This window comes from Elephantulus edwardii, unplaced genomic scaffold, assembly GCF_000299155.1.
Source record: "Elephantulus edwardii isolate Elephantulus edwardi_28Jun2011 unplaced genomic scaffold, EleEdw1.0 scaffold00124, whole genome shotgun sequence".
Lineage (NCBI taxonomy): Eukaryota > Metazoa > Chordata > Mammalia > Macroscelidea > Macroscelididae > Elephantulus > Elephantulus edwardii.
Window position 1 is genome coordinate 6,286,042 of NW_006399874.1, and position 11,528 is coordinate 6,297,569.

At 38.9% G+C, this 11,528-nt stretch overlaps 1 protein-coding gene and 1 pseudogene across 1 annotated transcript in view; one reads left to right on the plus strand and one right to left on the minus strand.

Annotated features, from left to right (window-relative positions):
- Window positions 1-11,528, minus strand: part of DST (dystonin) — a 674,592-nt gene that overhangs the window by 636,971 nt on the left and 26,093 nt on the right. The window lies entirely within an intron of this gene.
- On the plus strand, window positions 5,913-6,636 carry LOC102850340 (annotated as a pseudogene).

An 11,528-nucleotide genomic window follows, 5' to 3' on the forward strand; every position in this document is an offset into this window, starting at 1 on the left:
TTCAGTGCAGTATACATTATTGAACCCATCTTACTCAGTGTCTCCCTAACCCCAAGGACAGTCCCATCTGACTTTTAGCACTAGCAGTCAGAAAATCAAAAGATAAATTGCATTGGGAAAGTCGGCTGTCAGAGACATCTCTAGAGTGTTGAGAAGCAATACTGTCAGTCTGGAGACTAAGGGGTGCCTGATCCAGGCCATGGTCTTAGCAATTACCTGTTATGCATCTGTAAGCTGGACAATACTGAAGAAGATAGGATTGATGCCTTTGAGTTGTGTTGGAGAAGAGTGTTGAGCATACCGTGGATGGCGGAAGAACAAACAGGTCTATCCTAGAGAGGCTGAAATCAATTTGCTCCCTGGGGGCAGAGATTTTGATGCTCAGTCTCACATGCATTGGGTATGAGGCCAGGAGGGACCAGTCCTTGGAGCAGGACATCAAGCTTGGGAAGGGTGGAGGGACAGAGCAGTAGAGAAAGACCCGGGATGAGATGGATTGACTCAGTGACAGAAGCAATGGGGTTAAGTCTGTCAGAGACGAAGAGATTGGCTCAGGATAGGGCAGAGCTAATGTACACAGAGTAGCTATGAGTTACAAGTAACTCAGTGGCACATAACTATGACGACGACAACAACAAGAGACATGTGACATGCCATCAAGCATACTAAAACATTCCTGACAGGTCTACATAAAAGCAAGAATCAGGAAAAATATTTTTAAATGGCTCAAGATTTCCCATGTTAGACTGTGGTTGTTGTTATTGCTGTTGTTGTTGTTATGTGCCGTCGAGTCACCTGCAACTCACAGCAACCCTATGTACAACAACCCTAAACCCTGCTCTATCCTATGAGAATCTTATTGTCTCTAACATACCTGCCCATTATCTCAGTCATTAAATCAATTCATCTCATCAAGGGCCTTCCTCTCTTGCGCTGTTCCTCCACCCTCCCAAGCATGATGTCCCTCTCCAAGGCTGATCCCGTTTTGCAACATGTCAAAAGTATGTCAGACAAAGCTTCAGAATCCTTGCCTCCAAGGAGCAGCCTGGCTTCACCCTCTCCAGGATGAACTTGGTTTTTCTATTAGCAATTGATGGTATAGTCAGTACTCTTCTCCAGCACCACAGCTCGAAGGCACCAATTCTCCTACTATTAGCCCTAGTCATTATCCAGCTTTCTGGTACATAGCAAGTAACTGCAAAGACCATGGCCTTAGATTATAAAACATTAATCTAAACATACAACAATCTCAGCAAATCCTTACTAGATAAACACAAAGAGAGCACAAACACATCATGGCCAAATAGTTGAAACCTAAAAACCAAGATATTTATTTATTATGGAGGGTTTGGGGAGTCTTAGTGTTAGCTAGATGCGGTCTCTTGCATCTTGAAGAGAGGCAATAATGGAGGGCTCAGGGCACTTGTGTCTTTCTTTTTGCCACAAATGGGTGTTGACAGAGCAGACTTGCAGATGAACTGGGGGTCTCTGGCCCAGAGTTCTCCAGCATTTGGGCATGCCGGAATGGTAAAATATGGTAGGGCCCGAGGGCCTGGTTTTCACTGTTTTTGTTCAAACATTGTTCTAGGTCATATAGAACTAGTGTGTCCACTTGCCATACAAAGGTAACTTGCGGTTGCTGTGAAGCTGAACATTGTGACACGGATGTGTCAAATGCGATAACAGTGTTTGGTGGAGATACCCTATTAAAACAACCTTGGAAGCAGGAGTGGCATCCATTTCCCTAATAGCTTGCCTCCAGAAACCCTATGAACCTGGAGAAAGGATGAAAGTCACACAAGTATTGAGGACTTTCATTCATAGGGTCCCTATGAATCACCTACGACTCGACAGCACTTAACAACAATAACATCAACATAGAGAGAGATCAGTTAGCCTAATGGACAGAAAGTGATGCTACCAAGCCAAAGGTGGGTGATTTTTAATGCGTGGCCCTCAGGCCCATTTTTCATTGTTTTTGCTCAAACATTCCTATAGGTTGTATAGTCCTGGTGTGTCCACTTGACATACAGAGGTAACTTGTGCCTGCTGTGAAGCTGAACACTGTGACATTGATGTGTCAAATGCATTAAAATTGTTACTCGTGGTGGACAGGGTTTGGCGGAGCCCCCCGACTGAAACAAGCTTGGAAGCAGGAGTGGCATCCACTTCTGTAATAGCTTGCCTCCAGAAACCCTATGAATCTAGAAAAATAATGAAAGTCACACAGGTATTGAGGACTTTCACTCATAGGGTTGCTATGAGTTGCCTACGACTTGACGACACTTAACAACATTTTTATCTACAATAATGGATTCCAAAAAGCAGTGGGTTAAGAAGTGTTCAAAGAGAGAGTGAAGTCAGACCAGAGAGAAGCCAGATTAGAGCAAAGCCAGACATGGGCCTGACAGAAGGAATTTGAGTAAGGTCCCTACGCATGCTCGATTGATGAGAGTCTGAATGCGCTCCCACCTGGCCTGCATCTACACATGTGGCCAGTGCCCGTCCACCTCCCCAGAACCCATGCCTTTTCAGTGCCCATGCCTCTATGCTCTGCCTTGCATATCCTCACGTCCAGTCAGCTAACTGCCTTAGTCCAGAAAGCCTTGGTCTGCAACAGTTATAAACAGAAGAAGCTGCTTTCAGAGGCCCTGAACGGAAATTTCCCTTGGGTCAGAAATTCAGAGAGAAAGGCAGACAGGGAAACTGCCCCAGCCTCTTCTAGAGCAGTGACTTCTACCACAGCAATGTCACAAAAGAAGCAGGCTACCTCGTGACTCAATATCAATGGATTTTCTGAAGCCAGTAAGTCTGATGGAACTTTCTGACACAGACTTTAAAAGAATAATGATGGAATATTTTCAATGGGTGCACGACAAACTTGAAGAATTACAGGACACTGCAAGGGGGTGAAAAAAGGCAGAGCTGAAAATAAAAAATAAAAAAAACCAATCCAAAACAATGCAGAAAAAATAAATGAGACATTAGAGGCTCTGGAAAAAACAAGAAACCATGGTCCAAAATATGAAGTCCAATGTTTCACACGCTGTCAATATGATGGAGGGACACATGAATAGAGTTGAAGAAATGGAACATAGAACCAGTGAAATAGAAAACAGAATTGTCACCACTGATCTGCTATAACAGAAAACAGAATCAAAAAGAAAGGAAAAAGAAGAAAACTTAAGAATAATGTGGGACACCATCAAGAGAAATAACATGCACTTCATCAGAATCCCAGAACAGGAAGAAGCAAGTAAAGGCACCAAAAAAGTTGTGGAATAATTACTGAAAGAAAATTTTCCAGGCATAATGAAAAATGAAAGAATAAATATTCCAGAAGCTGATCAAACACCATATATAGAATAGAACCCAAAAGAAAAACATCAAGGCATATCATAGTCACATTTGCCAAAACCAAAGATAAGGAGAGCATTCTGAAAAGCAGTGAGGGAGAAACAAAGAGTAACCTATAAAAAGATACGGTTAAGTGCCAATTTCTCAGCAGAAACCATGCAAGCAAGAAGAGAGTGGAAGGAATTACATATATAGAACACTCAGAGAACACAACTGGCAACCAAGAATATTGTACCCAGCAAAACTGTCAATCAAATATGAAGGAGAGATCAAGATTTTCCCAGAAAAACAGAACCTAAGGGAGTTTGTAAAAACAAGATCAATATTACAGGAAATACTGAGAGATGTCCTTCTTACAGAGGTGCCACAGAAAGCAGGATGGACCAAAGTAACTAGCAACAACATAAAAAAGAAATTAACACAATGATAGCAATAAAACCTTGCCTCTCAATAATCATACTGAACATGAATGGTTTAAATGAACCACTGAAGAGAAAAAGAGTAGCAGACTGGATTTAAAAAAAAAAAAAAAAAAACACAAACTCATCAAAATGCTGTCTACAAGAGCACACCTGAAAGGTGAAGATAAAGAAAGACTAAAAATAAAAGGGAAAAAATATACCAAGAAAATGGCAACCAGAAAAAAGCAGGAATAGCAATATTAATCTCTAATAAAATAAATTTCAATGCAAAAACCATCACAAAGGACAAGGAAGGTCTCTACATAATGCTTAAAAGGTCACTAGAACAAGAAGACATAATAATAAATATCTGTGCACCAAATGAAAGAGCTGAAAATATCTAAAACAAACATTAACAAAACTGAGAAAGGAAATAGACAACAACACTAGAGTCATTGGAGACTTCAAAACATCACTCTCAAGAAAAGACGGAGCTACCAGAAAGAAAGTCAACAAAGATCCTGAAAAATTAAACCACACAATAAACCAGCTCGATCTCATGAATATTTGTAGGTCAATGCACCCAAGAAAAACACAGTATATCTTCTTCTCCAATGTGCATGGAATGTTTTCAAGAATAGATCACATTTTAGGTCATAAGGCAAGTATCAATAAATTCAAAAACATAGAAATAACACAAAGCATCTTTTTAGACCACACTGCTACAAAATCAGAAATTAATAACAAGAGGATTTCACAGATCTTCCCTTTCATTATATATAAACTAAATCCAAAAGACAATATTTTCCAAGAGCATTTAATAGAAAGGAAAAAATATTCACCTTACAGTCTTACTTGGATAAAAGAACTATGATACTGTATCACTAATACAGTTTGAGCTTATGTTTAGGAACATACATGAATATAGACATTTATCTATACTATCTATATCATGTATAAAAAATACATTAGAGATGCAGAAATAGAAATGACAAAAAAGATACATTTCCCACTAAAAAAGTATAAGAGTTCCTATCTCGCCACATCATCTCCTGTTTAACTGTCCTGTTAAACTCAGCCACTGTTACTGGGGTGAGATGGTATCTCACTGTGGTTTCGATTTACATCTCTCTTATTGCCAATGATTTGGAGCATTTTTTCATATGTCTGTTGGCTATCCCAATACCTTCCTCTGTGAAAATTCTTTGTGTGTCTTTTGCCCATTTTGTAATTGGGTTATCAGTCTTTTTCTTGTGGAAGCCCAGGAGTATTCTATAAACTTTAGTTATGAGACTCTTGTCTGGGTTGGTATTGCCAAATGTTTGTTGCCAGTCCGTAGATTTTTATACCCTGTGGAAAAGGGTTTTGATGTGCACAGGGATTTAATTTTTAGAAGGTCCCGTTCATCAAATTTATCCTCTTCAGATTGTACATTTCTGGCTGTATTTTGGTTTCTTTATACCAAAGACTAGGCCTTTCTACGCTTGATCCCCGTTTGTCTCTTATGAACTTTATTTGGTTTTGGGCTTTACTGTCAGGTCTCTGATCCACCCTGAGTTGATTTTTTGTGTGTATAGAGTGAGATGAGGGTCTTGCTTCAGCCATCTGCAGGTGGCAGTTCAGTTTTTGCCAGCACCATTTGTTGAAGAGGTTGTCATTTTCCCATTTGATAGGTTTGATTTCCTTGTCAAATATCAGTTGACTATAGATAGTTGGAGCTATTTCTGTGTTCTCAATTTTGTTCTGTTCGTTTATGTGCCTGTCACTGTAGCAGTACCATGCTGTCTGGCGCCTCCTCAAAAAGCTGAACATAGAAATTCCATACAACCCAGCTATTCCATTATTTGGAATAAACCCCAAGAGAATGAGAACTGAGGCACAAACAGAACTTGTACACCAATGTCCATAGCAGCATTATTCACCATTGTAAGAATATGGAAACAGCCCGAATGTCCAACCACAAACAAATGGATTGAGAAGTTGTGGTACATTCATACAATGGAATACTACCCAGCATACAGGAGCAATGATTTTGTAAACTACCTAACCTGGGAGGGACTGGAGAGCATTATGCTGAGTGAACTAACCCCAGTCTCTCCTCTCTGCTGCTGGCGATGGAGCCTCTAGGGTCTTGTTCCAACCACCTGCTCCAACATGGTGGTTTACTATAAAGTACTAGGCATGCATGGCTCACCTGAGGATATAAAAAAGGCATATCATAAATTGGCACTGAAATGGCATCCTGATAAAAATCCTGAGAATAAGGATGAAGCAGAGAGGAACTTCAAACAAGTAGCTGAGGCATATGAAGTGTTATCAGATTGAAAAAAGGAAAACATTTGTGACAAATATGGCAATGAGGATTGAATGGTGGCAGTGGGCGTATTGGTGGAAATAATTCTAATAGTCCATTTGAGTTTGGCTTCACATTCCATCATCCAGATAAAGTCTTCGGGGAATTTTTTGGTGAAAGGGACCCATTTTCCTTTGACTTCTTTGAAGATCCATTTGAGGACTTTGTGGGGAGCTGCAGAGGGCCCTGTGGAAGCCGAAGTCGAGGCACAGATGGTTTTTCTCTGCATTCAGTGAGTTTCCAGCCTTTGGAGGTGGATTTCCTTCTTTTGACACAGGATTTCCATCATTTTCTCCACTGAGTCATGGTGGTCTTACTTCGCTCTCTTCCACATCATTTGGTGGCGGTGGGGTCGAGAGCTTCAAATCCATATCAACTTCTACTAAAACAGTGAATGGCAGAAAAATCACTACAAAAAGAAATGTTGAAAATGGTCAAGAAACAGTAGAAGTTGAAGAAGATGGCCAGTTAAAGTCTTTAACAATAAATGGTAAGGAGCAGCCTCTACGATTAGATAACAAATAATTCAATGCACGCATTTAACAGAAACGTTAAACTGTTATAAGCATCATTTGAGGATTAAGATGAGCATTTTTTGGAAGATTTCAAATGAACTCTACTTTAAGTATTCCTGTATTTAATCTAAAGTATTTATAAATAGCTCATTGGAGCACCTATTTGTCAGAGACTTCTGAGTTTATTGTTGGGACCACAAAAATAGGACCTTTTTTTTTCTCTCTTTAAATTGTTGCAAATTTATGTACGTACTTTGCTTTTTTTATTAAACATAATCCAAGGTAAACCCTGATTCTTTAGTGGAACTAGGAGAAAAAAATTGTACACTAGCACCAGCATGGATCTTGCTTTATCCATTTTGTTTGAAATGTGAGCCAAGTAGTTTCAGTCTGCTGTGAAGTTAACATTGCCAGGAAAAATCTTCATAAAAGAACTTCATTTTTTTTCCAGTACTGAAAGATAGTAATTCATTAATGGTAATAAATTTCTGGTTTAAGACAATTTCCAGTACTAAATTTCCAGTACTGAAAGATAGTAATTCATTAATGTAATAAATTTCTGGTTTAATATAATTATGGATGTTTTCTAGTTGTGCATGAATGCTGGCAACTTACTAAGTGTTGAAAATTGTTTAAATATATAATGTTAAGCTTAGGTTTAAAAGTAAAGTTGGTAAACCAGGTCTTTGTCATTTGCTTTAAAAAAAATGCTAATGTGCTTGGTGCATTCTTTCATGAATGGGAAAAAAAATCAATTGGATTTCTCTACAATGACAAAGAGAAATACAGAACTGGAGCTAAGAAAAGCACTACCCATCACAATATCTAATCACAAGATTAAACACTTGGGAGTAAATCTAACCAGAAACAGAAAAGATCTATTCAAAGACAATTACAAAACATTACTACAAGAAACAAACAAGAGACCTGGAGAAATGAAAGAACATACCTTGCTCTTAGATAGAAAACTCAATATTGTGAAAATGGCAATACTACCAAAGCAATTTACACGTTCAATGCAATCCCAATACAAATATCAATTCTATTCTTCAACGAGATGGGAAATGCAATCTCCAATTTCATTTGGAATGGAAGGAGGCACCTATTTAAGACTCCTTAAAAAGAGAAACAAGGTAGGAGGCAACTCACTCCCTGATTTCAAATCCTGCTACACTGCCTTCGTGGTCAAGACAGCGTGGTACTGGTACAATGACAGACACATAGATCAACGGGATAGAATTGAAAACCCAGAAATTAGCCCATCTACCTATGGTCAACTGATTTTTGACAAGGAGATGAAATCAGTTAAGTGGGGAAATGACAACCTTTTTAATAAATGGTGTTGGCAAAATCGGAAAACTGTCTACAGAAAACTCAAGCAAGATCTGCACCTCACACCATACACAAAAATCAAAGTAGATCAAGGACCTAGGACTAAAACCAAAGACTATAAACTTCATTAGAGAAAAGTTTGGAAGGACTCTAGAAGCCCTAATCCACAATATAAACAGTCTTCGAAGAATCCTGAAAAATCTACAACTAGGAGAGCATAAAATAGATGAATGGGACCTTCTAAGAATCAAATCCCCATACGCACATCCAAAAATTTCTTCAACAGGGTAAAATGGAATGCCACAGACTGCTAAATTGGTAATGACATGTCTGATAAGTGACTTATAGCTAGAATTTATAGAATACTCAAGCACCACAACAAGATAAAGGTAAATAACCCAGTTGAAAAATGGGCACAGGATATGAACAGGCACTTCACCAAAGACGAAATTCAGATGGTGAATAAACACATGAAGAAGTGTTCAAAATCCCTAGCTCTAAGAGTGATGCAAATCAAAGCAACTGTGAGATATAATCTCACCATAGTAAGAATAGCAAAATTCAACAGAGCAGCAAAGAGCAAATGCTGGTGAGGTTGCAGAGAAACTGGAACCCTTATTCACTGTTGGCTAGAGTGTAAAATGGTGCAACCACTATGGAAGGCTGTATGGTGCTTTCTCAAAAAATTGTAAATAGAAATACCATTTGACCTGGCAATTCCACTACTGGGAATATACCCTAAAGAATCAGAACTGCCACCCAAGCAGATATATGCACACCCATGTTTACTGCTGCTTTGTTCACAACAGCAAAGAGCTAGAAAACAGCCCAAGTGCCCATCAATAAACGAATGGATAGAGAAGCTTTGGTATAATCACACAATGGAATACTGCACTGCACTGAAAAACAAGGAACTCATGAAATATTATACAAAACGGGTGACCCTGGAGGACCTTATGCTGAGTGAAGTATCTCAGTCACAAAAGGACAGATACTGCATAGTGCCAGTGTTGTAAAACAGGACTAACATCGGGGTTAGAAGAACCTGAGAAAAGAGGAGATAAATAATGTATACTGCATTGAAACAGATGAGGGAGAGAACTGTTCAAAAGGGATATATGATTAGGTATTATTTTCATGACAAGACTGTAGAATAAGAGCTGCATTGTAAATTGGACTGGAGGGGACTGTGTAACAATAAAAGATTTTTTTTCTTCTTTTCAAAGAGAAAAGCAAACTGGGGGGAGGGGGAGGCAGGTATGCAAGGAAATAGAAAGTCTCTGTAAACTTTCATTAAAATTTCAATTTAAAAAAGTGTTGAAAGAAAGCTTTAACCAAAATTCTAACACAAACAAAACAATCTTTCAAAAAGTAAAGATATATCTGGATAAAGCTAGGTGAGAGAAGCAGCAGAACATGTGCATAAGTTCTCAAAAATCCCTCGCCATCTAGTCAGTGCTGACGGAGGCTGCACAGGAGATTGTCTTTCTCCATGAAGCTGCTGGTAGATTAGAATCCACCACCTTTATGTTAAGCAGTGCAACTCCCCACAAACTACTGTCACAGAGAAAACACAGTACAGAAGCTTTCCTCTTCATAGTTGATTTAAAGAAAACTAGATAAAACAATTATTATGATTATTGGGCTTACAAACATTAAAAATAAAATACACATGACAACAAACTTCCAGTTGTTGTTGTTACGTGCTGTCAAGTCTATGTACAACAGATCTGAATCCTGCTCTGTCCTAAGCCAATCTTCTTGACTCTGACACACCCATCCTATTACTACCCCCGGTCACTGAATCAATTCATCTCACTGAGGGTCTTCCTCTCCTACACTGTCCCTCCACCCTCTCAAGCATGAAGTCCCTCTTCGAAGACTGGTCCCTCCTTGCAACATGTCCAGAGTATGTCAGACAAAGCTTCCAAATACTTGCTTTAAAGGAGCAGTCTGGTTTCACCCTCTCCATGACAAACCCGTTTGTTTTCCTAGCAGTATAATCAATACAAACACCCAGAGCAAAGGTAAAGTAATATAAACATGCTGAAATAAGTTTCCAGATTTTACCAAAATTAATTTAGCACTAATTTGAAGCATAATGTGATAAACTAAGGTGGATATCATCGTTTCTGAGGAAATAATAATAACCCCTAAAGTTTAGTTTTTAAAAACTATATTAATTAATAAGTAATACAGTAGAACAGCTGCATTTAGCATAAGAGAAAGCAATAAAGGAGAACCTAATAATAAAAATGAGAGCCAACACATAATCAACAGATAAATCTAATCATGTCAATAGCTACATTAACTATAATTAGATTAAGACTTCGAAACAAAAACAACTTACCATAAAAGCAACAAAATTATATACTATCTAAGAGAGACAAACTTTAAAGACATATAGACAGGAGAATGAAAACAGACACACCAGGAAAACAATAATTAAAAAGAGAGTTTAAATGGGTTTATAGATTGAAAAGTAATACAACAGCCAAAGGGAAACATTTCATAATGATATTATAAAAAGTGCACACATCCAACAACAATCACGGAATACATGAAGCAAAAATTGGACAGAACAGAAGCCCCAAGACAATTCAATGATTAGGAATGTCAAGGAAGACTGCTTCTGAGAAGGAAAGGCAGTGAAACCTTGTCTCACATACTTTGGGCATATTATTACAAAGGGCCAGTCTCAGGAAAAGAGCATCAAGTTTGGAAAGGTGAAGGGTGAGAGGAAGACAGGAAGAATCTTATTTATATGGACTGTTGTTATGTGCCATCGAGTCGTCTGAGACTCATAGTGACCCTATGTAGAACAGCCCTGAACTCTGTCCTATCCTGTGCCAATATCACTATCTCCGACACACCTATCTCCATTAGCCCAGTCACTGAATCTATCCATCCCATTGACGGTCTTCCTCTCCTGCACTGTCCCTCCACCCTCCCAAGCATGACATCCCTTTCCAAGGACTGGTCCCGCCTTAAAACATGTCCAAAGTATGTCAGACAAAGCTTCAGAATCCTTGCCTCTAAGGAGCAGCCTGGCTTCACCCTCTCCACGATGAATCTGTTTGTTTTCTTGGCAGTCCATGGTATATTCAATACTCTTCTCCAACACCACAACTCAAAGTCATGAATTCTCCTTCTATCATCCCTAATCATTTTCCAGCTCTCTGATGCATAGCAAGTGACTGCAAAAACCATGGCATATATCAGGTGCACCTTAGTCTCCAGACTGACATTTTTGTACTTTAGTACTTTAGAGAGGTCTCTAACCACAGACTTTTCCATCCCAACACGTCTTTTAATTTCCTGGATGCTGGTGCCAAAAGTGTTGACTGTGGAGACGAGCAAACCAAAACTGTGAACAATCTCAATCTCTTCACCGTCCATCATGATGCTGCCAATCGGCCCAGTGGTGAGAATCCTTGTTTTCTTTTTATTATCATTATTATTAAATTTTATTAGTTTCAATGAACATTTACAGGGATTCTGGGCTTTCACTCCTTCATTGCCGCACCATTCTCTCCACCCTCCTCCCCAGTTTGTTCTTCTTCCCTGCGA